We start from the raw sequence: 27,175 nt of genomic DNA, 5'->3' as shown, positions 1-27,175 counted from the left end.
TGTAAGCTAGCACACACTATTATTTCTGCTTGCTAAGCCTTCCCAGAGTCCCTCACTGGCTAACATCACCCTGCTGGGCCTAAGAATATTATCAGCTCCCATAATGGGTGATCAGAGATCAAATTACTCAGATATCACAGAACTTTCTGTTCTGCCCTTCAAGCACAGTAGACAGGGCCTTAGTCCAGAAAGTTTGTATTTTAGTAGAGATTCCTCCACTTTCATAGAGCATATATGTTACTCATCCAAAGCCCAGGGTCCTTTGTGTGCACATCACATTACATACTCAATGTGCAGTGCAGCCAACACATCACCTTCATACATGGAAAATCCTGCAGCCAAACACAGGTCACATTCACAACTGTTGTTAAATTAAAGCAGGCACTAAATTAGAAGACACTGACGGGTCATGGTAGGGCTTGAGGACCGAAAAGAGAATGTAGATATGATATAGTTATAATCTCAAGGAATTATTTTGAAAAGTTAAACATGGTATTTATGGCCATGTGCTCCAGAAACTAGGGATTTGTATTAGAGCACATCAAAGATATCTCAAACCTTTTATCTCAGGGTATATATCTAAAACCAGTAAAACAACAGTCCTGTTGGACAAGGCCAAAACACTTCACTCTGATCTATTTTGGTTGAACTATTGTAACTATAGCAATTTGGTTTCATAATAAGATCAGTCCAGATTCTTGATTGCCTGGTCTGTGGAACACCAAGAAATGACCATCAGGACATTTATTGAGCATCTAAAATTGATTATCCTAGTTCCACATTGCTAATCTCAGCTACTATTGAAGTAGGAAAATTCTCAACCACTGTCCTGTCTCTCCCTTTCTGCACTGTGAATCTACCAGCTTCAAGCTTTGTCTATGCACACAATTCTTGCACAGATCCCTCTTCATCTATAATCACATACTAAAACTCAGAGAGACTGGAGGTCACTCATTAGCTGGTTTAGTTTTCCTTCTCATAGAACAGTCAAAGCCTAGTCCTGAAATCTACCCAGCACTGGGCAGCAGAGACAGGATTAAGTGTTTAAAGAAATTCTCAATTACTTAGCATGAGGCAACAATAGTACAAGCTCATAGTCTCCCATGACAGGATGGCAGAGCCTCCGGCACACTCAAGAAAGAAAGATCAGAGGCCAAGGGCCACTACCGAGGACACCACAAAAAAAAAAAAACAGAACACTTATGAACATAGATGCAAAATTACTCAACAAAATGTGTCAGACTGAATCCAAGAACACTTTTTAAAAAAATTCACCATGATCAAGTCAGCTTCATCCCAGAGATCCAGCTCTTCTATTTTACTGAACCACTGTAACTACAGTAATTTGGTTTAATGGTAAGTTCAGTTCTTTATATAGATTCATGGTCTGTGGACAAACAAAATGGCCAGACAGAACATTTATGGAACATCTGAAATTGATTACCTCACTACTCACTGCTAATATCAACTATAGTCACAGCAGGAAAGCTTTCACCCTCTTTCTTGCCAATCCCTTCTGTTGGGACTACACTGGCTTTACAACTGTGAACTCAGTTCTTATACAGGTACCACTTCACTTGTAAGTTCACAATGAAATCTGTAGAAATTGGAGGATACTCATTCACTGATCTATTCCTCCTTCACACAGACCAGTCAAGGCCCAGCCTGATAGGAGTTGCTGGACTGTCTTTGCAGCACTGGGTAGCAGAGGCAGGATTAGGTATTCACAGCAATTGTCAGTTACATAGTATGAGGTAAGCCTGAGCTACAGGAGACATTAATCTAAACCAGTTGTTCTCAGTCTTCCTAGTGCTATGACCCTTTAATGCAGTTACTCATGATGTAGTGAACCCCCACCTATAAAATTATTTTCGCTGCTACTTCATAACTATATTTTTGCTACTGTTATGAATTATAATATAAATATCTGTACTTTATGATGATCTTAGGCCAGTCCTATGATAGGTTCATTTGATAACTCCAAAAGGAGTCATGACCAACCAGGTTGAGAACCACTGCTCTAAACTGATAATTCAAAAACTGGGAAATACTGGAAAACAGAAACAAAGATTATAGCAGTAATGCATTTGAAGAAAATGAAATCTAAAAACTGATAAACAATATTTCACTTCTAAAAATGATAAAAATAATTGAACACTTAGTTATATTGACTTTGAAACAGAGTAGGTTTCTAATGGTAGGAATAATGCCATTAATAAAAGAATGCATGACTTTGTCCCATGTAAAATGTTAGCTGCTGAGTGCTCTAAGCTGACACATGGAGTTACAGTCAATAGCCTGTGTCTCAAACATCTGAGCTGATTAACTGTGTCAACCTAGATTGAACTTATCTGCATGGGAGAGTTTACTAATTGGAAAATACTTAGAAGTTCAAGTTCTCCTCCCTAAACTGTACACCCACCAGTGTCTGTCTTCATTCACATGGAAGAAAATAATGTATGATGGGAAATTACACAGAAAGTCACACACTGTGCCCCATCAGGTCCTTCTTTGTTATGGAAACCCCTGCAGTCCATGGCCTTAAACTTTAGTCTAAGATCTAGCTATTGTCCAGTGTGTTTACCCCTGCAGTTTACCCCGGCAGTGTACAAGGTACACTGTTTCTACTCTTCTGGTCTGAAGGGAGAAGCCATGCTCCACACACAAAGCATTTTATTGTTATTTCAATGGACCACCCACAATATAACTAAAACTGGTAATTTTAGAGCTCTGTGGTGCAGCAAGGGTAATGCTGTGTGGGGCTACAGACAGGAAACAAGTCCACCTCAATCAGTATATGGGACATTGATCCTAAATTGCTTTTGTAAAAGCTGAAAATGTAGCTGTTCTAGAATTATTATACTTTTATGGCCCACAGGTTGTGACCCTGTAATGGCCCCTTCAGCAGCATGTTAGAGGCCATTGATGGGTCTTTTGGCTGGTTGTAAATCAAGGTTGTCTCTTTGTTATAGGAATGTACCTTAATGGCTGATTAATACTGGTGAACACACACTTGATCTCATGATACTAATCTCTAACCAGCATGGTTTGCACACTACTTATCTTTGGCATATCTGGAATACAGTCCTCCCTTACTTAAATTCTACTTTGTGTGACTTAATGTCTCCTAAGAGCTGGAAAATCCTTAGACCATTAATTCTATGATCAATTCTACTCTTCTACATCACAGTTTAGCAGCGGAGTGCTAACCTACACAGGAGAAACCTTTTACGAGCTCACCAGAATTACCTACAGACAGATCCTAAACCTAAATGTTAAAAGTGCAGAACTTCTGAAGACCCAGAAGAGACCAGTAGTCTCCGAGTTTGGAATATTTGTTGATTTCTCTCCACATGTGACAATATAAGCACTACAGGCACCACCATTTGCAGCTCCCAAAGCACTGCTCTATGCAGACAAAGCCCAGGCCTTGAAGTTAATCAAAGGCTGCCAGCAGGGATCACTTAAAACTACTTAGGATGAGGAAGAAAGAGGCAGGAAGACAGTAAACTCTGTGTCTGTCCAATGGCTCCCACCCAGGCAGGAGAGGACCCAGCACACCAGCCGCCAGCCTCAGCAGGCCACTCCATCTAGTTTCAGGACAGGGACCCCTTACCCTCCTCCACAAGTGGGGACAGCAACCCCATCCCCACTCCCTCATACTAAGGCCGGCCACTGCTTCCCACGTGGAGATATTGGCCCCTTACTCACCTTGGCCCACCATTCCTCCTGTCTGTGGAGAGCAATCCCTCACTCACAATGGTGAAGCTGGTGAGCTGACACGCTCTCCCCCAACAAGGGAGCCCAAGGCACAGTGCAGAAGCGAAACTATGATTTCTTCAGGAAGCGCTAAACCGGAAGTGCTAAACAGGAAGCCTGGTTAGAACCCTCCCATTTGACTGGTGGGTCTGCTGGAGACTCTGATTGGCTCATGAGGTCTGAGTGACAGAACCAGGTGAGCAGAAGGGACAAAATGCAGCATTCCCAGCACTGGTGGCTAATTAGAATTCAACAGCAAGTCTCTTGCTAATGTAAATCAGTTTGAGAAGCAAGTATACAAATTCAGAAAGAGGCTAATCAGACAATGTTCCACAAGAGGAACATTGGGTAACTCAAGAAAATTATAAACAACATCCACAGTGGTGTTGGGACTGATAACCACAGTTTCCGCCCTTCTGTGAAAAGTCCTGGATTCTGATGATCAGAAACAACCCTTTTCCAAAGACCCTGGCCCCACATCTTTACCAGCTCTACCCAGCATATTCCCGAGATTAGAGACAGAGGTCTGTTATTGATCTATACATCAGGGCCTTAGAGAAACCTCCCAAAGCCTAGGCAGGTTGCTAAACTAAGAGAGGACTGGTCACAAGTGTCTTCTAGAAGTTCTGCACTTAGCATTTGATGTTTAGGTGTAAGGTCCATTTGGAGTTAATTTGTAGAAGTTGTAAATGGCATCTCATGTACTGTGTAGTACTCCACTACTCAGTCACAATGTAGAAGAGTAGAATTGGTGATATGAAGGATTGACCAATGCTTAGGAGATAGTGAGTCACACCAAGTAGAATTTAGCTGAGGGAAGGCTGCCTCTGAAATACCACAAAGACAAGTAGTATGTTAATCAGGAATGTTAGAGATTTGGATGCTAAGATGTAAATATGTAAATATGTAAATATGGTTACAGTAGTGATGCCTTGTATCATGTGAAGTATGTCTTGTGTTTTATCCAAGGTTTAGTGAACAATTTAGACATAGGAAATTATTGATTTATTACATTATCTTAAACAGTTTCTATTCATCTTTCTTTTATTTGTTGTTTCTCAGCACTATCTAAAGACAAACAGTTTACACCTTCTTGTGATCAGCTATGCCTGCTTACAAAGGATGACCACCACCAGGTTTGCTGACTGTTGATATTATGCAATTCACCCTTAATGATATATGACCTAGTGGTTTTAAGGATGAGCTGCAGTACATAAAGCAAAGCTTTTTACTTATCCTCACATTGATGGATAACTAATAAAAGAGAGACTTGAAGAGTCTGTGATTCCTTCCAAGCACAAGTGACCTCTAAAGACTAGCTGCTTAACTGGCCTTGACAACTCAGAAAGAAAGATTAATTTTTGCCACCTGCATTGGTCTTTAGTACTCAAGAAGAAAGTTTAATCAAAGGTTCACACACCACAGACATTAGATGTAAGTCTACATGAGATCCTATTTAGATAGCAAACCTAATATTTTCTTCTCAATAAAAAGATGTTGTCCAGATGTGAGACATCAGACCTTGGCTCCTGGAGCACCTGCACACAGCAAAGAAGGACAGGCCCATATTTCTTTTAACCTCCAAATTATATGATGCTAAATACCTCTTCTCTCCCTATGGGAGGGGCATCATGCTAACTTTGGGCTGATAAAACAGGTATAAAAGGGTATGAAAGTTGGTTGTGGGCTCATCACTCTGGAGACCAACTGTAGAAGTTAAATGGGCATTTCTAACAGATGGGAGCTATTGTGAGCCCATCAAGAATGTCTTATGGACTTTGGACATTTTAGTGTTTTCCAGACAACAGTAAAGGAATTCCTTTTCTGTCTACATCTGAGAGTTTGGTCTTTAAGAGAGATGCTCTGAAAAGGTATCACAGTACTGCCACCTGAAAACCCAAATTCAACTTGAAGAAACTAGATCAAGTCATTGCTTCAACCACATAATGGTAGTTAGTGTTACCTCTTCAGAGGGATGTGAAATAAGAACTGGAGGTAGAAATGAACTATAAAATTCAGTGTAACAAAAAAAGCTAACATTCATGGCTCCCTATTGGGTCCCACATGTCTCACAATCTACTTCCAATGGTGCTCCTGATTGCTAGGCTTGCATGGAGTCCACAATAAAATACAGATTAGTTGGAGGACACTCATCTATTTTCCTTCTCACTGACCACTTAAGGCCCAGCCTTGAAGCAGTTGAAAGACCTTCTTTCCAGCACTGAGCAACAGAGACAGCATATGACCAACTCATTAGATGCTGAAAAAGCATTTGACAAAATCTGATACCACTTCATGATAAAGGTCTTGGAGATATCAGGGATACAGGAACATATCTGAACATAATAAAATCAATATAAAGCAACCTGACAGCCAGCATGAATTAAATGGGGAGAAAAAGCGATTCCACTAAAATCTGGAAGAAGATGAGGCTGCCCACTCTCTCCATACCTATTCTACATAGTTCTTGAAGTTCTGATAGAGCAATAAGACAACAAAAGGCAATCAAGAGGATTCACTTTGGAAAGGAAGAAATCAAACTTTTGTTATTGGCAGGCAATTTGATAGTATGTATAAGTGATTCCAAAAACTCTACAGGGGAACTTTTATAGGTGATAAATACATACAGTAATGTGGGAGGATACAAGATCAACTCAAAAAAATCAGTAGCCCTCCTATATACAAATGATAAAAGAACTGAGAAAGAAATCAGAGAAACATTACCTTTCAAAATAGCCACAAATTACATAAAATATCTTGTGGGTTAACACTAACCAAAGAAGTTAAAGACCTCTATGAAATCAACTTTAAGCTTTTTTATAAAGAAATTGAAAAATACACCAGGAAATGGAAAGATCACACATGTACTTGGATAGATAGGATCAACATAGTAAAAATGACAATCCTACTAAAAGCAATCTACAGATTCAATGCAATCCATATCAAAATACCAACATAATTATTATTCATGGACATTTATATAACAATAATAAAATTAATATGAAAAACAAAAAACCCAGGATAGCCAAAACAATCCTGTACAGGAGAAGAACTTCCGAAGGCATCACAATGCATCAAGCTCAATTACAGAGCTACAATGATGAAAACAGCTTGATATTGGCATAAAAAGAGACATTGACCACTGGAATCAAATCGAAGACCCAGATACTAATCCACACACCTATGAACCTGATTTTTGACAAAGAAGCTAAAATATACAATGGAATGAAGAAAGCATCTTCAACAAATGGTGCTGGCATAACTGGATGTCAATATGTGGAAGAATGAAAATAGATTCATATCTATCCCCATGTACAAAACTTATGTCCAAATGGATTAAAGACCTCACTATAAATCTGACTACTATAGACCTGATAGAAGAGAAAGTAGGAAGTACCCTTCAATGCATGAGAAGGGGAGACCACTTTTTACATATAACCCCAGTATCACAGACACTGAGAGCAACAATAAATAAATGGGACCTCCTGAAACTGAGAAACTGTTGTAAAGCAAAGGACATAGTTAATAAGACAAAAAGGCAAGCTACTGAATAGTAAAAGATCTTCACCATCCCATGTCAGAAAGAGGACTAATCTCCAAAATATATAAAGAACTCAAAATTAGACATCAAAATTACAAATAACCAAATTAAAAATGGAGTACAAAACTAAAAAGAGAATTCTCAGAAGAAGAATCTCAAATGGCTGAAAGACACTTAAGGAAGTGTTCAACATCCTTATCTATTAAGGAAATGCAAATCAAAACAACTCTGAGATACTATCTTACACCTGTCAGAATGGCTAAAACCAAAACCATCAATGATAGTGTATGCTGGAGATGATGTGGAATAACTCATGGGAATGCAAACTTAAGCAACCACTTTAGAAATCACTATGGCAGTTTCACATAAAACTGGCAATCAACCTACCCCATGATAAGGAAATAACCATCTTGGGCATTATACACAAAAGATGCTCAATCATACTACAAAGACATATGTTCAACTATGTTCATAGAAGCATTTTTTGTAATAGTAAGAACCTGGAAACAACCTGGTTGCCCCTCAAATGAAGAATCGATAAAGAAACTGTGGAACATTCACATAGTTAGAGTACTACCCAGTGGTAAAAAACAATGATATGTTAAATTTTGCATGCAAATGGATGGAACAGGAAAACACCATCCTGAGGTAACTCAGACCCAAAAGGATGAATATGGTATGTACTCACTCATAAGTGTATACTATTTATAAATAAAGGATATTGAGCCTATAGTTCATGATCATAGAAAAGCTAAGTAACAAAGTAAACACTAAGAAAAAATATAGATCCACTTGGAAAGTCAAAATATACAAGATCACTTGAAAAAAATAGGAACAAAGGGAATGGAGTAAAAGGGAAGGTAGGAGAAGAGGAGGGGAAAAGGGAGGGGTGAGGAGAACTTGATGAAATGGGATAATTGAATGGAGGGAGGTCAGAGATGAGAGCAAGGAAAGAGATATCTTAATTGAGGGAGCCATTATGGAATTAGCAAGAAAGCTGACTCTAGAAAAATTCCCAGGAATCCACAAGGGTGACACCAGATAAGACCCTAAGCAATAAAGGAGAGGGGACCTGAACTGGCCTTGTCTTGTAGTCACACTGATGAACAACTTAAATATCATCAAAGAACCTTCATCCAGCAACCGATGGAAGCAGAGGCAAAGACCCATATCACATCGCTGGACTGACCTTTCAAAGTCCAATTGAAGAATGGAAAGAGTGAGAATATGAGCAAAGAGGTCAAAACCATGAAGGGTTCACCCACTGAAACAGTTTACATAAGCTAATGGGAGCTCACCAACATCAGTCAGACAGGGAAGGAACCAGCATAGGTCCAAACTATTCCATTGGAATGTGGTTAACAGTGATATGACTGGGTCAAACTGATGGGCCACTGGGAGTGGCACTAGGATTTATCTCAACTGCTTGTACTGGCTTTTAGGAAACCTATTCTCTTTGGATAGATACCTTGCTAAGCTTGAATATATAGTAGAGAGGGCCTTGGACCTTGCACAAAGCAATGTGCCTTACCTTCTCTAAGGAATGCATGGGTGGCTGCTTGTTTAGTCCCAGCTGCACAGACCTGAACTAATCACACAGAAACCATATTATATGTAATGCTGTTAGGACAATAGCTTCAGCGTGTTTCTGGCTTACTCATATCATAAATTAATCCATCTACACTAACTTGTATATTGTCACAAGACTGTAGCTTACCTGGTTAAGTTCCAGCGTCTGTCTCCAACTGGCTTCTCTCTGATTCTGCCTTCTTTCTGCCAACATTCAGTTTAGATTTACTGCCTGGCTCTACTCTGCAAAGTCACTACCCAAAACAGATTTGTTATTAACCAATGGTATTCACAGCATACAGAGGGGAATCCCACATCGCCTTAATCTGCAGAGAAAGCTGCTAACAGTCTACTCTCATTCTCCTAGGCTTACAACTTATTATTTCTACAATTCTATTTCTGGAACCTACACTTTTATATTCTTATTCTTGGACATTTCACTATGATTTTTTATTGCCAATAAGTATACTTCAAAGTGAAGAAATAACATTTTTAAACAAAAGATAATAGACTTTTAAAGAATCAGTATATACCTAAAGAAACTCATTTCATAATTGTTTTATAATTCACAAGCACATTTTTTGTTTTTGTTTGTTTGTTTTTGAGACAGGGTTTCTCTGTAGCTTGGGAGAATGTCCTGGAACTAACTCTTTTAGACCAGGCTGGCCTTGAACTCAGAGGTCTACCTGCCTCTGCCTTCTGAGTGCTAGGATTAAAGGCATGCACCACAACCACCCAGGCACAAGCACTTTTGAAAACAAGTTTATTGTGATTTTTTGCAAATGTTTGCACATGAGAATGAATGTTCTCTGTATATATACAGGATCTGGAATAGTAGATATTTATGAGCCTCTCAACTTGGGAACATGATGCCTCAAAACTAATATGGTGTGTATAGTATATTTGTAGCATACAATGAATACAATTCAATGAAAGTCCAACCATTTGTAACAGGAAAGCTGACTGCAAATCTATATTCATAGTGGAAACCCTCAGAGTGATCAATGAGACTGTGAAAAAATAGTACACAGATTGACATAATATGACTGCTTGCTGGAAAGTGGTAGTGCAAATCTTTAATCCCAGCACTTAAGAGGCAGACACAGGCAGATATCTGTGAGTTCAAAGCCAGAGAAACCCAAAACTCAAAAAAAAAAAACCTTGCAACAAAGCTATAACAATCAAGAATGTGAAAAATATTTAGGATAAATATTTATAAAAATATTTAGAAAAATAGAATAATTTAATATCTGCTTCCTGACACAAGGATTATAGCAGAAGATATAGATTCTGCCCCTACCTCCCCAACACCATGCACACCTGAGAAACCTTGGTAGCTCCTTTTGTCCACTGGAACTAAACATCACTGAATATCATTGTGGGTGGTGATAGCAGAAAGTTAGAAGCATTCTAATCATGTATTGCTAAAAGACAATAAACATCACAATAATACTACCAACTTTTAAACTATTTGAAACATTTATAAGACAAACTTGAAAGTAGACTGCAATATTCAAAAATTCTAGAAATCACACGATTAATTTTCAAATCTGTATTCCCACTGCACAACAAAAGCATGACTCTGTGTATACACTGGACAGTGATATTACAAGTATAATATCCTACCATGCCAGGGCTGCAGAGTCTCCATCTCCCCAGGAAATCCATACTCAGGGAGGCTCAGAGGACAAGACCAACAGAACCATAGTTAGACTCATGGCCAATCAAAATCACAGCAGAAATGACAGCTCAACAGACCATCTCTGAACAGCCTACACTCACCATGGCATAGCTTGTGGTCTTCCTTACAACTCAATACAACAGGAGAGAAGAATCCTGGAAAGAACCACCTGTAAGCTACCTGCCACTAGTACTCCTGCTTATTAAGCCTTCCCAGAGTCCATCACTGGTAAATGCCACCCTGCTGGGACTCAGAACATTATCAGCTCCCCTAATGGATCATCAGAGATAAAATTAATCAAATATCACAGAACTTTTCCCTTCCAGTCCAATGGACAGGGCCCTAGTCTAGAAAGTTAGTATTTTAGTAGACATTCCTCCACTTTCCAAGAGCATATCCTGTTCCTCATCCAAAGCACAGGGTCCTTTGTGTGCACATTCCATTACACACTCAATGAACAGTGCAGACAACCCATACCTGCAAAATCCTGCAGTCAAACACAGGTCACAACTGTTGTTAAAGAAAAATGAGCCATGAATTAGAAGATAATAAGGGGTCAGGTAAGGCTTAGGGATAGGAAAGAGAATGTGGATATGATATAATCTCAAAAAATTATTTTGAAAAATTGAAACTGGCCGGGCGGTGGTGGCGCACGCCTTTAATCCCAGCACTCGGGAGGCAGAGGCAGGCAGATCTCTGTGAGTTCGAGGCCAGCCTGGTATACAAGAGCTAGTTCCAGGACAGGCTCTAAAAAAGCTGCAGAGAAACCCTGTCTCGAAAAACCAAAAAAAAAAAAAAAAAAGAAAAGAAAAGAAAAGTTGAAACTGGATTGATGGTTATGTCCTTCAGAAAATAGGGATTTATCTTAGGGCACATCAAAGATTTGTCAATCCTTTTATCTCAGGGTGCATATTTAAAACAAGTAAGATAACAGTCCTGTTAGGCAGGGCCACATTTTACACAGATCTGTGTTGTTTGAATTACTGTAACTATAGCAATTTGGCTTTATGAAAAGGTCAGTTCTTTATCCAGATTCTTTATTGTCTGGCCTGTGGACAACAAGAAATGGCCACCCGGGACATTTATGGAGCATCGAAAATTGATTACCTAATTTCTAATTAGGTAATTAGTACATAGCTAAACACTGCTAATCTCAAATACTGTTGAAGTAGGAAAGTTCTTGAACCACTGTCCTATCTCTCCCTTTCTGCACTGTGAATCTACCAGCTTCAAGCTTGACCTATGTACTCAGATCTTGCACAGATACCTCTTCAAAAAGACAGAGATACTGGAGGTCACTCATTAGCTGGTCTATTTTTCCTTCTCACAGACCAGTCAAGGCCCAGTCCTGAAGGAGTTGCAGGACTACCTACCCAGCACTGGGCAGCAGAGGCAGGTTTAGGTGTTTAAAGCAATTATCAATTACATAGCATGAGGCAACAACATTATAATTTCATACTCTCCCATGTCAGCATGGCAGAGCCTCCCCAGGGAATTCACACTCAACAAAGCACAGAGGACAAGGGCCAATACCTAGGTCAACACACAAACTAACAGAACCTGTCTGGCTCATGGTCCATTGCTTTCTAAGCAGCTAATAGCTCAGCCAACCTGCTCTTCCTGGTCTGGGGAAAGTGGCTCCTAATTTCACCATGGCATGGTTTTGTGGTCCTCTTTACAGCTCCCTTCAGCAGAAAGAGAATCCTTTAAAGAACCTATAAGCTACCTCCAAATGGTGCTCCTGATTGCCAAGTAGAGTCCTTCATTAGCTAGGATCACCCATCTGGGCATTAAGAAATTAGCAGTTAACCTACTGGGTGAACAGAGATCAAATGTCTCAAAGAACAAAAAATCCTCCATGTTTGTCATTCCACACTATGGTGAGACAAGACCCTAATTTTTAGTTTAGTAACATCTTCTATTCTTCCAGAGCACTTCCTGTTCTTTATGGTCATGTGTTCCAGAGACCAGGGATTTGTATTAGAGCACACCAAGTACTACTCACATCATTTCTCTCAGATTATAAATCTTAAACCTGGATAATAAAATCATGATAGGCCAGGCCACACCATTTTATTCAGCTCTTCTCTTTTAATTGAACTACTGTAACTACAGTAATTTGGTTTAATGATAAGTTCAGTTCTTTATAGATTCTTGTATGCATGGCATGTGGACACACAAAATGGCCAGTAAACAAATTTTTGGAACATCTAAAATTGATTACCTCACTACTCACTGCTAATTCAACTACTGTTACAGCAGGAAAGTTTTTACCCTCCTTCTTGCCCATCCTTTGTCTGTTGTGACCACACTGGCATTACAATTGGTTAATGAATTCAATTCTTACCCAGGTCCCACTTCACTTGTAAATTCACAATAAAATCTAGACAAGTTGGAGGATACTCATTCACTGATCTATTTCTCCTTCACACAGACCAGTCAAGGTCCAGCCTGGTAGGAGCTGCAGAACTGTCTTTGCAGTACTAGGTAACAAAGGCAGGATTAAGTATTCACATCAATTCTCAGTTACATAGTATGATGCAAGCCTGAGCTACAGGAGACATTAATCTAAACCAATTGTTCTCAATCTTCCTAGTGCTATGACCCTTTAATATAGTTACTCATGATGTAGTGATCTCCCCACCAATAAAACTATTTTCACTACTACTTCATAACTATATTTATGCTAGTTATGAATTATAAATATCTGTACTTTCTGATGGTCTTAGGCCAGTCCTGTGATAGGTTCATTTGATCCCCCAAAATGAGTCATGACCCACCAGGTTGAAAATCACTGCACTAAACTGATATAAATAAAAAGATGAATAAATAAACAGCACCTGGGAAACAATGGAAAATAGAAACAAAGATTGTAGCAGTAATGCCTTTGAAGAAAATGAAATCTAAAATATGATAACCAATAATTGACTTCTTAAAATGATAAAAAATAATTGAACACTTAGTTATACTGACTTTGAAACAGAGTAGGCACTTCCCTGGTAGGGAGAAAGCCATTAGTAAGGAAACACAGGAATTTGTCCCATGTAAAATGTTAGCTGCTGAGAGCTGTATGCTGAAACATGTAGTTACAGCCAATGGCCTATATCTCAAGCATCTGAGCTGACTGTATCAACCAAGATTGAACATATCTGCATGGGAGAGTTCACTAATTGGAAACTAAATATGTAGTAGTTGAAGCTCTCCTCCCTAAACTGTATACCCACTGGTTTCTGTCTTCATTCACATGCAAGGAAGTAATGTATGATGGGAAATTACACAGAAATTCAAACACTGTGCCCAATCAGGTCCTTCTTTGTAATGGATACCCCTGAAGCTCACTCCCTTAAACTTCATTCTGTGATCTAGTTATTATCCAGTCTTTTTCCCCCTTCCAGTGTACACAGTATATTGTTCCTACTCTTGTGGTCTGAAGGGAGAAACCATGCTCCATGCAAATTTTTTATTGTTATTGCAATAGATGCACCAAGATATGACTCAGTGGTAATTTTAGAACTCTGTGGTGCTGCATACTTGTCATTCAAAATTTTATGGCAGTTAGTCAAGAGGATAGCAAGGGTAATGCCCTGTGGGCCTACAGACAGGATTCAAGTCCACTTCAATCAGTATAGGGGACATTGATTGTAAACTGTGTTTCTAAAAACTGAAAAATGCAGCTGTTCTAGAATTATTAAACTTTCATGGCACACAGGTTGTGACCCTATAATGGCACCTTGAGCAGCATGTTAGAGGCCTTTGATCGAGAAGTGGTTCTTTTGGCTGGTTGTAAATCATGGTTGTCTCATTTGTTATAGGAATGTACCTTAATGACTGATTAATCCTGGTGAACAAACATTTGCATCTCATGATACTAATCTCTAATAAACATGGTTAGCATTCTACTTATCTTTGGGCAATTTGGGATGCAGTCCTCCCTCACTTAAATTCTACTTTGTGTGACTTAATGTCTCCTAAGAACTGGTATATTCTTATACCATTAATTCTATTATCAATTATGTAATCCTAATTCACAGTTTAGCAGTGGAGTGCTACTCTACACAGGAGAAACTGTTTATGAGATCACCAAAATTAACTACAGATGGATCCTAAACCTAAATGCTAAAAGTACAGAACTTCTGAAGATACTGGAGAGACCAGTAGTCTCCATGTTTGACATATTTGGTGATATCTCTCCACATGCGACAATATAAGCACTACAGGCACCACCATTTGCAACTCCCAATGCTCTGCTCTGTGCGGACACAGCCCAGGCAGTGAAGTTATTCAGAGGCTGCCAGCAGGGTTTTGCAAGGATCACGTAGGACTACTTAGAACGAGACAGGAACACACTAAACGGTTATTTGTCCACTGGCTCCCACCCAGCCAGGGGAGGACACACCACACCGGCCGCAAGCCTCAGTAGGCCGCTCCACCAAGTTTGGGGACAGTGACCCCTCACCTCCCAAGCTCAGCCACTCCTCTGCACGTGGGAAGAGCGGCCACATGCACCAAAGCCAGCCACTCCTCCCCACCTGGGAACATTGGCCCCTTACTCACCTTGGCCCACCGCTCCTCCCATCTGTGGAGAGCAAACACTCAGTCACCACGGTGCAGCTGCCGAGATAATAAACTCTCTCTCCCAACAAGGAAGCCCAAGATACAGTACATGAGACTGTGATTTCTTCAGGAAGCACTAAACCGGAAGCCTGGCTCCCGGAAAAACCCTCCCATTTGACTGCTGGGTGTGCTGGAGGCTCTGATTGGTTAGTGAGGTCTGAGTGATAGAACCAGGTGAGCAGAAGGGAGACAGCACAACATTCCCAGCACTGGCTGCTAATCTAAAGATAGACCTATCCCAGATTGACTGGAGGTTTACGTAAAATTCAACAGCAAGTCTCTTGCTAATGTAAATCAATGGGTTCAGTTTTAAAAGGAAGTATACAAATTCAGAAAGAGGCCAATCAGACAATGTTGTGAAAGACCACTAGTGTGGGGAGACTCTCACTCAAGTCTCAGGATAACACAACCCCCCAGTAACTCATGAGAGACCGTCCTTGCTGCAATCACAAGAGGTTTAGTAATAGGATGAGATGGGAACCAGTGCACTGGGGCCGAGACTCATAACCCACGCAGGGGAAGAGTTCGAACCCGAGTGAACGGGAGAAGGAGTTTTTAAGGGAAGAAACCACAGCCCAGTGATCCAAAGGGGGCAGGGAGAATGTAGAAAATTCCGAAAATACCAGTGATGATCACAAGGGGGCAACTCCCCACCTTTCAAGATTATTCTCAAGATTACAATCTAACTTTATGTTCAGCTATTTCCTGAAACACAGTCACTGAACCAGCTAATCCTAGATTTATATTCTTCTCTTCCTGCTTAGATTTTTGGCTATTTTCTTCCTGCTGGGGAGTCTGGATTTATCCAGGTCTTTCAGTTGCACAAGAGGAACATTGGGTAAATCAAGAACATTATAAACAAAGTCCACAGTGGAGCTGGAACTGACAACCACAGTTTCCGCCCTTCTGTGAAAAGTCTGGGTTCTGAGGATCAGAAACAAACCTTTTCCAAAGGCCCTGGCCCCACATCTTTCCCAGCTCTCCCAAGCTTATTCCCAAGATTAGACACAGAGCTCTGTTGTTGCTCTATACATCAGGGCCTTAGAGAAACCTCCCAAAGCCTAGGCAGATTACCAAAATCAGAGAAGCCTAGTTTCAAGTATTTTATAGAAGTTATGAGCTTTGACATTTCGGTGTAAGGTCCATTTGGAGTTAATTTAGGTATAAGGTCCAGTTGGAATTAATCTGTGGAAGATGTAAATGGCATCTCATGTACTGTGTAGTACTCCACTACTAAGTGGCAATGTAGAAGAGTAGAATTGGTGATATAAAGGATTGACCAATGCTTAGGAGAAAGTAAGCCGCACCAAGTAGAATTTAGTTGAGGGAGGGCTGCCTCTGAAATACCCCCAAAAACAAATAGTTAATGCCCAGTCTTGAAGTAGTTGAAGGACTTGCTTTCTGGGCAGCAGAAGCAGGATTAGGTGTTCAAAGCAATTCTCAACTACATAGCATGAGATAAGCCTAAGCTACAGGAGACAGAAATAAATTTGAGAAAAATGTAAAGAAATTCTTAATGACCTGGAAACAATAGGGAAGAGAAACAAATAGACTAGAGCAGTGATGCATTTAAAGTAAATAAAATTGAAAAAGTGAAAATAGCAATTATCTTTTTAAAAAACATAAATTCAATTTTTTAAAAACACACACAGTTATACTGACTTTGAAAAAAGAGAAAAACATTCCCTGGTAGACAGACTGATATTAAAAAGATATTACTTCACCATGGCCCTATGTACAATGTCAGCTGATGAAACCTGTGACCTGAAACACACAGCTACAGATAATGGATATAATCATGACAGGCAGGATTGGACATATAAGCATAGAAGAGTTCCCTTGTTAGAAATTCAATATTTATTGACTCAAGCTAACCTTCCAGAATTCTACACCCAAAATCTATTGGTTGTCCAATACCAAATGCTCAGTTCCAAAAACATACATACAAATAACATTATACAGACCAAGCAGCTTATGTGTAGGAATATATGTGTATATATGAATACATATATGAATGTAACAATGATTAGTGGAAAGAGGCCATAAATTTAAATAAGAGCAAGAAAAGTAAATTGGGGTCCACCTGTGTGTCTGAGGTGGTCCTGGAATACCAGGTATCCCTGTTTCTGTGCTAAGGAGTTTCCTCCAGGCGGGTGAGTGTGTGCTATCTGAGGGCAGACTGTCCCAGAAGAGAGCACAGCCTCCCACCCAAGCTCCTGCTGCGGGATTTCTCTGTTCCACTTGATCCTGACCTGCCCTGCTCCCACATCTGCCCGTGTGTCTGAGGTGGTCCTGGAATACCAGGTATCCCTGTTTCCATGCTGAGGGGTTTCATCCAGAGGGACAGGAACTGTTCCTGCTCCTGCACTGAGGAGATCCACCTAGAGAGTCAGTCACAGCAGACTGGACCAAGACACCAAGACTCTCCTGGCTCCATTTGAAGGAAGAGATGGGCAGGCACCAGTACAAGAATTCCTCCAACAACCTGAAAGGCAACATGACATCACCAGAATCCAGGCATCCTGAAACAACAAGAGTTGAACACCTGACTCCAGAAGAAATAGAAGAAATTGACCTTAAACAGTACTTTATGAAAATAATAGAGGACTTTAACAGGAGGTAAAAAAACTGCCATAAAGAAATGGAGATGACAAACAAAAAGGTAGATGAAATAAATAAATCTCTCAAAGATACCCAAGAAAAACAAGAAAAGGCAATCAAACAGGTAAGGGAAACAGTACAAGACCTGAAAAATGAAATGGAGATAATGAAGAAAACACACAAAGACACAAAGGCAGCCTACTGACTGGGAAAAGATTTTCACCAACCCCGTAACAGACAAAGGTCTGATCTCCAAAATATAAGAAACTCAAGAGACTAGACTTTAAAATGCTAATTTACCCAATTAAAAAATGGGGCGCTGAACTGAACAGAGAATTCTCAACAGAAGAAGTTCAAGTGGCCAAAAGACACTAAAGGTTATGCTCAACCTCCTTAGTGATCAGGGAAATGCAAATCAAAACAACTTTGAGATACCATCTTACACCTGTCAGATTGGTTAAAATCAAAAACACCAATGATAGCCTTTGCTGGAGAGGTTGTGGGGTAAGGGGTACACTCATCCATTGCTGGTGGGAATGCACACTTTTGCAACCACTTTGGAAAGCAGTGTGGTGGTTTCTCAGGAAATTCGGGATCAACCTACCCCAGGACCCAGTAATTCCACTCTTGGGAATATACCCAAGAGATGCCCTATCATTTGTTCAACTATGTTCATAGCAGCATTATTTGTAATAGCCAGAACCTGGAAACAACCTAGATGCCCTTCAGTGGAGGAATGGATGAAGAGACTGTGGAATATATACATATTAGAGTATACTCAGCAATAAAATACAATGACATTTTGAATTTTGCATGCAAATGGATGGAAATAGAAAACACTATTCTGAGTGAGGTAACCCAGACCCAAAAAGATGAACATGGGATGTACTTACTCATAATTGGTTTCTAGCCATAAATAAAGGACATTGAGCCTATAATTCATGATCCTAGAGAAGATAAATAAGAAGGTGAACCCAAAGCAAAACAGATAGTCATCCTCCTGGATATTGGAAGTAGTCAAGATTACAGAGCAAAAATTGGGAACTTGGGGGTGGGGTGGGATGGGAGTAAGGGGAGACAGGGAGAGAAAAGTGTGAAGGGGAGGATGGGGAGAGCGTGGGTGAATGGGATGCTTGGGATACAGGAAGGGTGGATATGGGAGCAGAGAAGTATATATCTTAATTAAGGGAGCCATTTTAGGGTTGTCAAGAGATTTGACTCTAGCCGGGCGGCGGTGGCGCACGCCTTTAATCCCAGCACTCGGGAGGCAGAGGCAGGCGGATCTCTGTGAGTTCGAGACCAGCCTGGTCTACAAGAGCTAGTTCCAGGACAGGCTCCAAAGCTACAGAGAAACCCCGTCTCAAAAAACCAAAAAAAAAAAAAAAAAAAAAAAAAAAAAAAAAAAGAGATTTGACTCTAGAGAGGTCCCCAGGTATCCAGGGAGAAACCCCCGGCTAGTTCCTTGGGCAGCTGAGGAGAGGGAGCAGGAAAAGGCCAGATCCTATAGTCATACTGATGAATATCTTGCATATCACCATAGAAACTTCATCTGGTGATGGATGGAAATAGAGACAGAGCCACACATTGGTGCACCAGATGGAGCACCCAACATCCAAATGAGAAGCAGGAGGGAGAACATGAGCAAGGAAGTCAGGACTGCCAGGGGTGCTCCCACCCACCGAGATGGTGGGGCTGATCTAATCGGAGCTCACCAAGGCCAGCTGGACTGGGACTGAAAAAGCACGGGATAAAACCGGACTCCCTGAACATGGCGGACAATGAGGGCTGCTGAGAAGCCAAGGACAATGGCACTGGATTTGGCTCCAACTACACATTCTGGCTTTGGGGGGGCCTAGCCGGATTGGATGCTCACCTTCCTAGACCTGGATGGAGGGGGGGGGAGGAACTTGGACTTACCTCAGGGCAGGGAACCCTTACTGCTCTTCGGACAGGAGAGGGAGGGGGAATGGAGGGGGGAGCGGGAGGTAAATGGGAGGCGGGGAGGAGGTGGAAATTTTTAATAATATAAAAAAATAAAGCTATCAAACATGGAAAGAATAAAATAAAAAATAAAATAAAATATACCTATATAGATATAAGTATGAACTACATATTTGAAAATTGATTGACAAAAAAAATCATATGAGCTAAGTATTGGCTGGAAGGAAAATGTATATCCTGGTAAAAAATAAAAATCTTAATGTAAATTAAAAAAAAAGAAAAGTAAATTGGATGGTTTGGAGGTATGATAGGGAAAGAAGAAATGATATAATTATACTATAATTTCAAAAATAAAAGAAATGAAGTCAAATCGATTGGAAAGGGAGAAGTATAACTGTCTCTTGGCAGATGCCACAATCAAATGAATAAATCTAAACGTGCATATACATATACACATGCACACACAGAGATAGAGAGAGAATAATAAGGAAAATACAATACAACTGTCTCTTTTGGACAATACCACAATCAAATGAATAAAGTAATCTAAACACACACACAAGAGAGAGAAAACAATACTAATACTAATACTAATACTAATAATGATGATGATGATGATGATGATGATGAAATATTTATTGACCCAAAATCTAGCCTGCCTTCATTCTCATGACATAGATTAACACATACTGGGAAATTACAAAATCACTGATCCTGTCACAATCAGGTCCTATTTCATAATGGTGACTCCAGCAGCTGTTTGCCTACCTACAGTGCATGCAATAAACTATTCCTCCTATTCCGGTCTGAAGGTGGAAGTCATGCTCCACATACAAATCCTTTTCCTGTTACTGAAGTGCACAGCTGACTACATGACTCAAATTTTTAATTTTAGAGCTCAGTGGTGGTTGAGTTCTTTAATCTAAGAATTTAGTTTAATCACAAGGACAACAAGGTCATTGCACTGGGGAGCAATGGTGTGGAATCAAGGCTACCTGATCCAACATAAAAAAGTTTGTCTCAGAAACATTTTTCTACAATGCTGGAGGTACTGCTATTCTAGAATTAATATGCCTTCCCAGGGATAAATCATTCATACACTTAAAGTTTAATAGACATAAATTCCTTTAATAATAGTATACATTCAGTGGTGGTTAATGCTAAAAGAGGAAACAACCTGACCCAAATTTTGCATTCCACATACGCTGTCATCCTTAAGTCTTTTGTAGGTTCAGGCCTGAGGTTATACATTAAAAAGTTTAAATAGGGACAGGAGAATGCAAGTCTAGCCACTTAGGCAGATGGAGATTTACAGAGCAAAACTATCTTTTAGATCATGCATTATTATTGAATTAAAAATATATAATAATGTATGATTTAAAAGATAAATAGATCTTAATAGATGATCTAAAAGATACATTTAAAAGATGTATTGATGCCACAATCCTCACACATAAAAAGGACATAGAACACAACTTTTAAAAATGTTATGGGAAAGTAACCTATCCACACCGTGATTGTTCTTAAATCAACAGCTATTCTGAGCCATTCTAACCTCAAAATAAGCTTTCTTTTGCCTCCAAGCAATCTGGCTCAGAGACACAGGTGCTTCTTTGATGAACAGCCTTGACTGATGTTTATCTCAAGTCTGTGACATTACTGTACAGAATTTCATTTTTTTAAGTTTTATTTTATGTATATGGGTGTTTGCCCACAGGTGTCTGTGTGCAGTACCTGCAGAGGCCAGATGAGTGAATCAGATCCCTTGGAACTGGAGTAACAGGAGATGATTAACAACCATGGTTTCTGGCAATGTAACCTGTGTCCTCTGCAACAATACCCAGTGCTGTAATGGCTAAGCAGCATTTTTATTTAAAATTTCTTTTTATAGATTTTAATTAAAGCATATTGCATCACTTTCCCCCTTGCTTGTCCTCTCCATCTGTTCCCAAATTTTCCCCTTCTTTTTTTTTTTTTTTTTTTTGTGATTTTTCGAGACAGGGTTTCCCTGTAGTTTCTAGAGCCTGTCCTGGACCTAGCTCTTGTAGACCAGGCTGGTCTCGAACTCACAGAGATCCGCCTGCCTCTGCTTCCCGAGTGCTGGGATTAAAGGCGTGCGCCACCACCGCCCGGCTCCAAATTTTCCCCTTCTAATTCCTTCCTTGTTAAGTCTGTATGAATAAGTATGTGCAAATATATGAATAAAAACTGATGGGTCCATTTCTGTTGGTTTTGTGTTATGGTTTCAGAATTGAATATGTTGTTTCAGATACACAAATAGGGATCTCATCCCTGCCTGAGGCTAATTCATCCAATTGTAGGAGAATTTTAATCTTTATTGAGCAACATGAATCTGACCCTTAACTGACCTAGGCTGACTTGGACCAAAAACATTATCAAGAATAGAAAACTTAGTCTGGTAAATACCTCAGCTAAATTTGCCGGGGGCACAGCCCTGAAGTTCTAGGGCTGCAGGAAAGATTTTGAACACTGTCCTGAGCAAACCACAGGCTCCCCTAGCTTCAATAGGCCTCCTACCATACCCTACTGACCATTCTCATTTTGGATGACTTTGAAATCCTGAAATTCCTGCCTCCACTTTCTAAGTATCATGGTTACATGTCTGTGCCACCATGCTTAACTTAGTTGGCTTCAACTTCATTTAATTAGTCATTAGAATGATGGGATGAGTAAGATGAGTAGTTACACTTAATTATATTAAAACTCCACCAATTTCCATGAGCCTGGGTTTCAAACATCTGTAGAATGAAGACAGTACTGTGCTCTAGTCACTTGATGAATTATAATACAAAGATAAAGAAAAACAATATTGCTCATAGTTGGAAGACAATGGACTTTAAGACAGGAAGGCTGCATTTGATGGGAGTCTTCTTCTGTTACTGGAGTTAGGACCAGAGCCTGTGTCTTTGCTACCCCCAACAAATCAGGCTCAGTCATTCACTCTTATTAAACCAATGAAAACAACCAAATTACATTAGTACATTAACATTAGTGGTGGTACATATCTTTAATCCTAAAACTTGAGATGAAAAGGCATATGGAGGGGCTGGAGAGATAGCTCAGAGGTTAAGAGCATTGCCTGCTCTTCCAAAGGTCTTGAGTTCAATTCCCAGTCAACCACATGGTGGCTCATAACCATCTGTAATGGGGTCTGGTGCCCTCTTCTGGCCTGCGGTACACACAGACAGAATATTGTATACATAATAAATAAATAAATATTTTAAAAAAAAAAGAAAAGGCATATGGATCTCCGTAAATTCAAGCCTGGACTACAGAGATAGTTCCAGGACAGCCAAAGCTACACAAAGAAACCCTTTCTTGAAAAACCAAAAAAAAAAAAAAAATAAGTACCCATCTATACATCTGTGCATCTGTGATGTACCCATCTATAATTCAGGTACACTGGAGACAAGGTGGGCAGATCTCTTTGATGTCTAGAAGAGCCCAGTCTATGTAGTGGGTTCCAGCCACCCAGAGTTTCACGGTGAGAGTATTCTTTAAAATAAGAAGAAAACAATAGAAAAAAAGGAGCACATCATTAATAAAAAAAACATTGTAAACATTACTTTTTTTCATTGTAACTAATTTAGAACAGTGATGAAGATATAAGGCAATTTATTTATCCTTGGGGTCCTAACAGGTTTAGATAAATGGCAAGACATATGCTCAACTAAGTAATATAACTAAGTCCAAAAATTAAAGTTCTCCCATATCTAAAACCCTCCCCCAATCTCAGCTCCTGTCTCTCCTCCAAGGAGGTCAGAGAAGGAGAAAATGTTTCTTCAGATAGTCTCATCAGAGGTCAGTCTTTTCCCAGAATGAAATTACCAAAGAAATAAGAATTTCATGGTATCCACTATTCCATGAGTTGTTAGTCAAAGGAAGAGATATAAATGTCTATTAGAATATACTTATTCGGGGGCTGGAGAGATGGCTCAGTGGTTAAGAGCATTGCCTGTTCTTCCAAAGGTCCTGAGTTCAATTCCCAGCAACCACATGGTGGCTCACAACCATCTGTAATGAGGTCTGATGCCCTCTTCTGGCCTGCAGGCATACATGTAGACAGAATATTGTATACATAATAAATAAATAAATAAATTAAAAAAAAAAAAGAATATACTTATTCATGCCAGGAGGCAAGTACCAGGGATTGATGGGTTGGAGACAGAGAAGCTTTACGGTCCCAGTGGGGGCCACAAAGGGGGGAATGTAGGGTACTGTCACTGACAAGCTACTTAAATTAATGAAAGAATGGAAGGTGTAGAGGAGGATGATCCACCACAGTTGAGTGAATAGAATACACTTCATACCAACTGGTTCTCAGGAACACCCCAAGCACTGCTCTAGGGTATTTGAACTTTGGACTTTGCCACCCAAACCTAACGATTCTTCCAAACTCCACAGCTCTTTGTAAATACCTGATGGTCTTAGCCTTAGAGTGACTTAAGTTCAAGTCTCAGGCTCTGCTTGCAACCTGGATATCATCTAGACTGACCACCATTCAGGGCACCTAATTGGAGGTTTTGTAGGGATCAGGAAAACAGAATAAGAAACCATTCAAACAAGTCAGACTTCATGCCTGCAAGTTATTTTTCTTTCCTTACAAGAGGTATAAATTTAATCAGGGATACACCTGACATGTGAGATTTTGGGCTCCCATTGATGGTTATTTACCTTATATGAGATAAACTCACTATTGTGGCTTTGATTAAATAGTTAACCATCTTTTAAAGGCTTTTATTGTCAGTTTCCCTCCTGATCATTCATTCTACGTTTCCCTCATTTTGTGGAGATCTTGGCTTGGAAAATTCTTTAAGCACCAAGTCTAAGCTAGTTTCTGATGCTATCAATCTTCTGGGTCATCAAGGCCAAGGTAAAGATCAAATTAGATCAGCCAATCACACCTTACTGCTATTAATGACATGTTCATGGGGCTGAAGAGAAGGCTCAGCACTTAAAACACTGGCTACTCACCCACAAGGTCTGACTTCTGATTCCCAGCACCCAAAAGACAACCCATAACTGTCTGTACCTCTAGTCACAGGGGATCAGACAGGATATTCTGGTCACTGCTGCTTTCAGGCATGCCACTGGTATACTCACTGGCAAAACTTATACACTTAAATTTTATTCATTTCTAAGATAATAAACACATGAAGAAAATCCTTTTTAACAATAGGTAATCAAATATACATCTGTTTTTCCATGATTTGCTTATCTGGTTCCCTAGGAGGCCAGAAAAATGCACCAGATCTCCAGGACCAGGAAATACAAGTAGTCCTCAAGAATCAGACATAGGTGCCAGGAATTAAACTTTGGTATCCAAGAGGAGCAGCACAACTGAGCCAACTCTCCAGGTCATAATAATGCTGAAGATGAAGATGCGCTACTATTCCTTCTGTCTCCTATCACTTGAAGGTGAGGAAAGTCCCCTCTTGATGGTTTTCAAATAATTCAATGGATTTCTATACCTCTCTGTATTGCTTCTTGGTTTCATTGCTAACAAAGTTCTCTTTATGTAAGATAATAAAAGCTTTTGTTGAAACTAGTCAAAATCCAGCCAGATCATATTAGGAAACATTCCAAAATTTGAGATAAAATTGTATTTTTAGAATTTTTGACACAGGGTATGTTAACAAAACCATAGCTGCAATGGAATTCACTATGGGTGTAGTGTTGATCTGCGGGCCGCGTTCCTGCCGCCCCGCTCCCGCATGGCTAGCTTTACACATGAAATAACAACACACAAATTGTATTCATTTAAACATTGCCTGGCCCATTAGTTCCATCCTCTTATTAGCTAATACTCACATCTCTTGCTTTAACCCATATCTAATAATCTATGTAACACCACGAGTGGTGTCTTACGGGGAAAGATTCAGCATGTCTGACCTGGTGGCTGGCTTCATGGTGACTGGCTCAGAGAGAAGAGAGGCATGGCATCTGCCCCAGAGAGGAGAGGCGGGGCAATTGTCTGAGCCATCTACCTCACTTCCTTCTTCCTTTTCTGTCTACTCCACCCACCTATGTTCTAACCTATTAGGCCAAGCAGTTTCTTTATTAGTTAACCAATAAAATCATCAGATAGATAGAAGACACACCTACATCACTATGGGCACCAAGATGGCCACAGACTCAGATTGACCCAACACAATCTTGCAAGTGCTGGGATTATAGCTATGCACCTCTAAATTCAGTTGAGGTATGTGTTTTCAAATGACCTAACATTGAATCAGAGAATGAATGAAAGGATAAAGTATGATTTAAAAGGGACCACCATTGTTCTGATGAACAGTAATATTTCTTGAAATTCTATAATTTAAATGTGTAAGCATTTAATATGTACTCAATAATTGGGTTTTTTTTGATTTATTATCTTTGCATGTAAAAATGTTTGAACTGTGTTTGTGTGTATACATCTGTGCCATGATGTGTATGTAGCACTGAGAGGACAACTCACAGGTATTTGTTACCTACTTCTTCTATGTGAGTTGTAGTGATGAAACCTAGAGATTCATTTGACTACAATTGACCTCAATTGCAATTATTCAGGATTAAAAATCATTTATGGGGGGCTGGAGAGATGGCTCAGTGGTTAAGACCATTGGTTGTTCTTCCAAAGGTCCTGAGTTCAATTCCTGGCAAACACATGGTGACTCACAACCATCCGTAATGAGATCTGGCACCTTCTTCTGGACTATAGGCAGATACTGCATATATAATAAATAAATAAAAAACAATCATTTATGTATGTAGGAGTGTGCATATGCCACTGCCCAAGTTTAAAATTAAAAGAAAAAACTTGTAGAATCAATATGGATAACCCAGAGATAGAACACAGGTCATTAGGCTTATCTGGTATTCAAACATGGGTTTTGAGATAGTGTTATAAACAAATGTTTAAATCCCCAGGATAAACAAATTAAAAAGATGTATAAATACTTCCCTACACAAAGAGAATTTATTATTCAAATTATACTGTATTCCTCTATCCTTGTATGAAATTAAGTTTACAATCTGAAAAGAAGAAAATAGTTTACTATTATAATATTCCTAATAATCTTATTTGAGGACCAGTGAAATGGATCCATGGCAAAAGTTTGAGGTGTGCAAGGATGGAAAACTGACCTTGATCACCATATTAAGAGACCCAAAAATAGAAACTACAAAGTTGTCTTCTGGTCTCTAGATATCTGCATTGGTCCTACAAACCCATAATCACATTATACAAATACCATAAATCTTTGTTACAAAATAAATCTCAGTGCCATTACATTATATGGCATCTCTGGATAATTTCCTTAGAAGGCAATTCTTCAAGATAAAATGCCGAATGGTTAACTAATGGGGATGGGGGAAGCATGGAACATCAATATTTGAATATATATATATATATATATATATATATATACACACACACACATATACACACACACACACAAATATAC

Source organism: Arvicola amphibius, chromosome 1 (genome assembly GCF_903992535.2).
Source record: "Arvicola amphibius chromosome 1, mArvAmp1.2, whole genome shotgun sequence".
Lineage (NCBI taxonomy): Eukaryota > Metazoa > Chordata > Mammalia > Rodentia > Cricetidae > Arvicola > Arvicola amphibius.
This window is presented reverse-complemented; position numbering follows the sequence as displayed.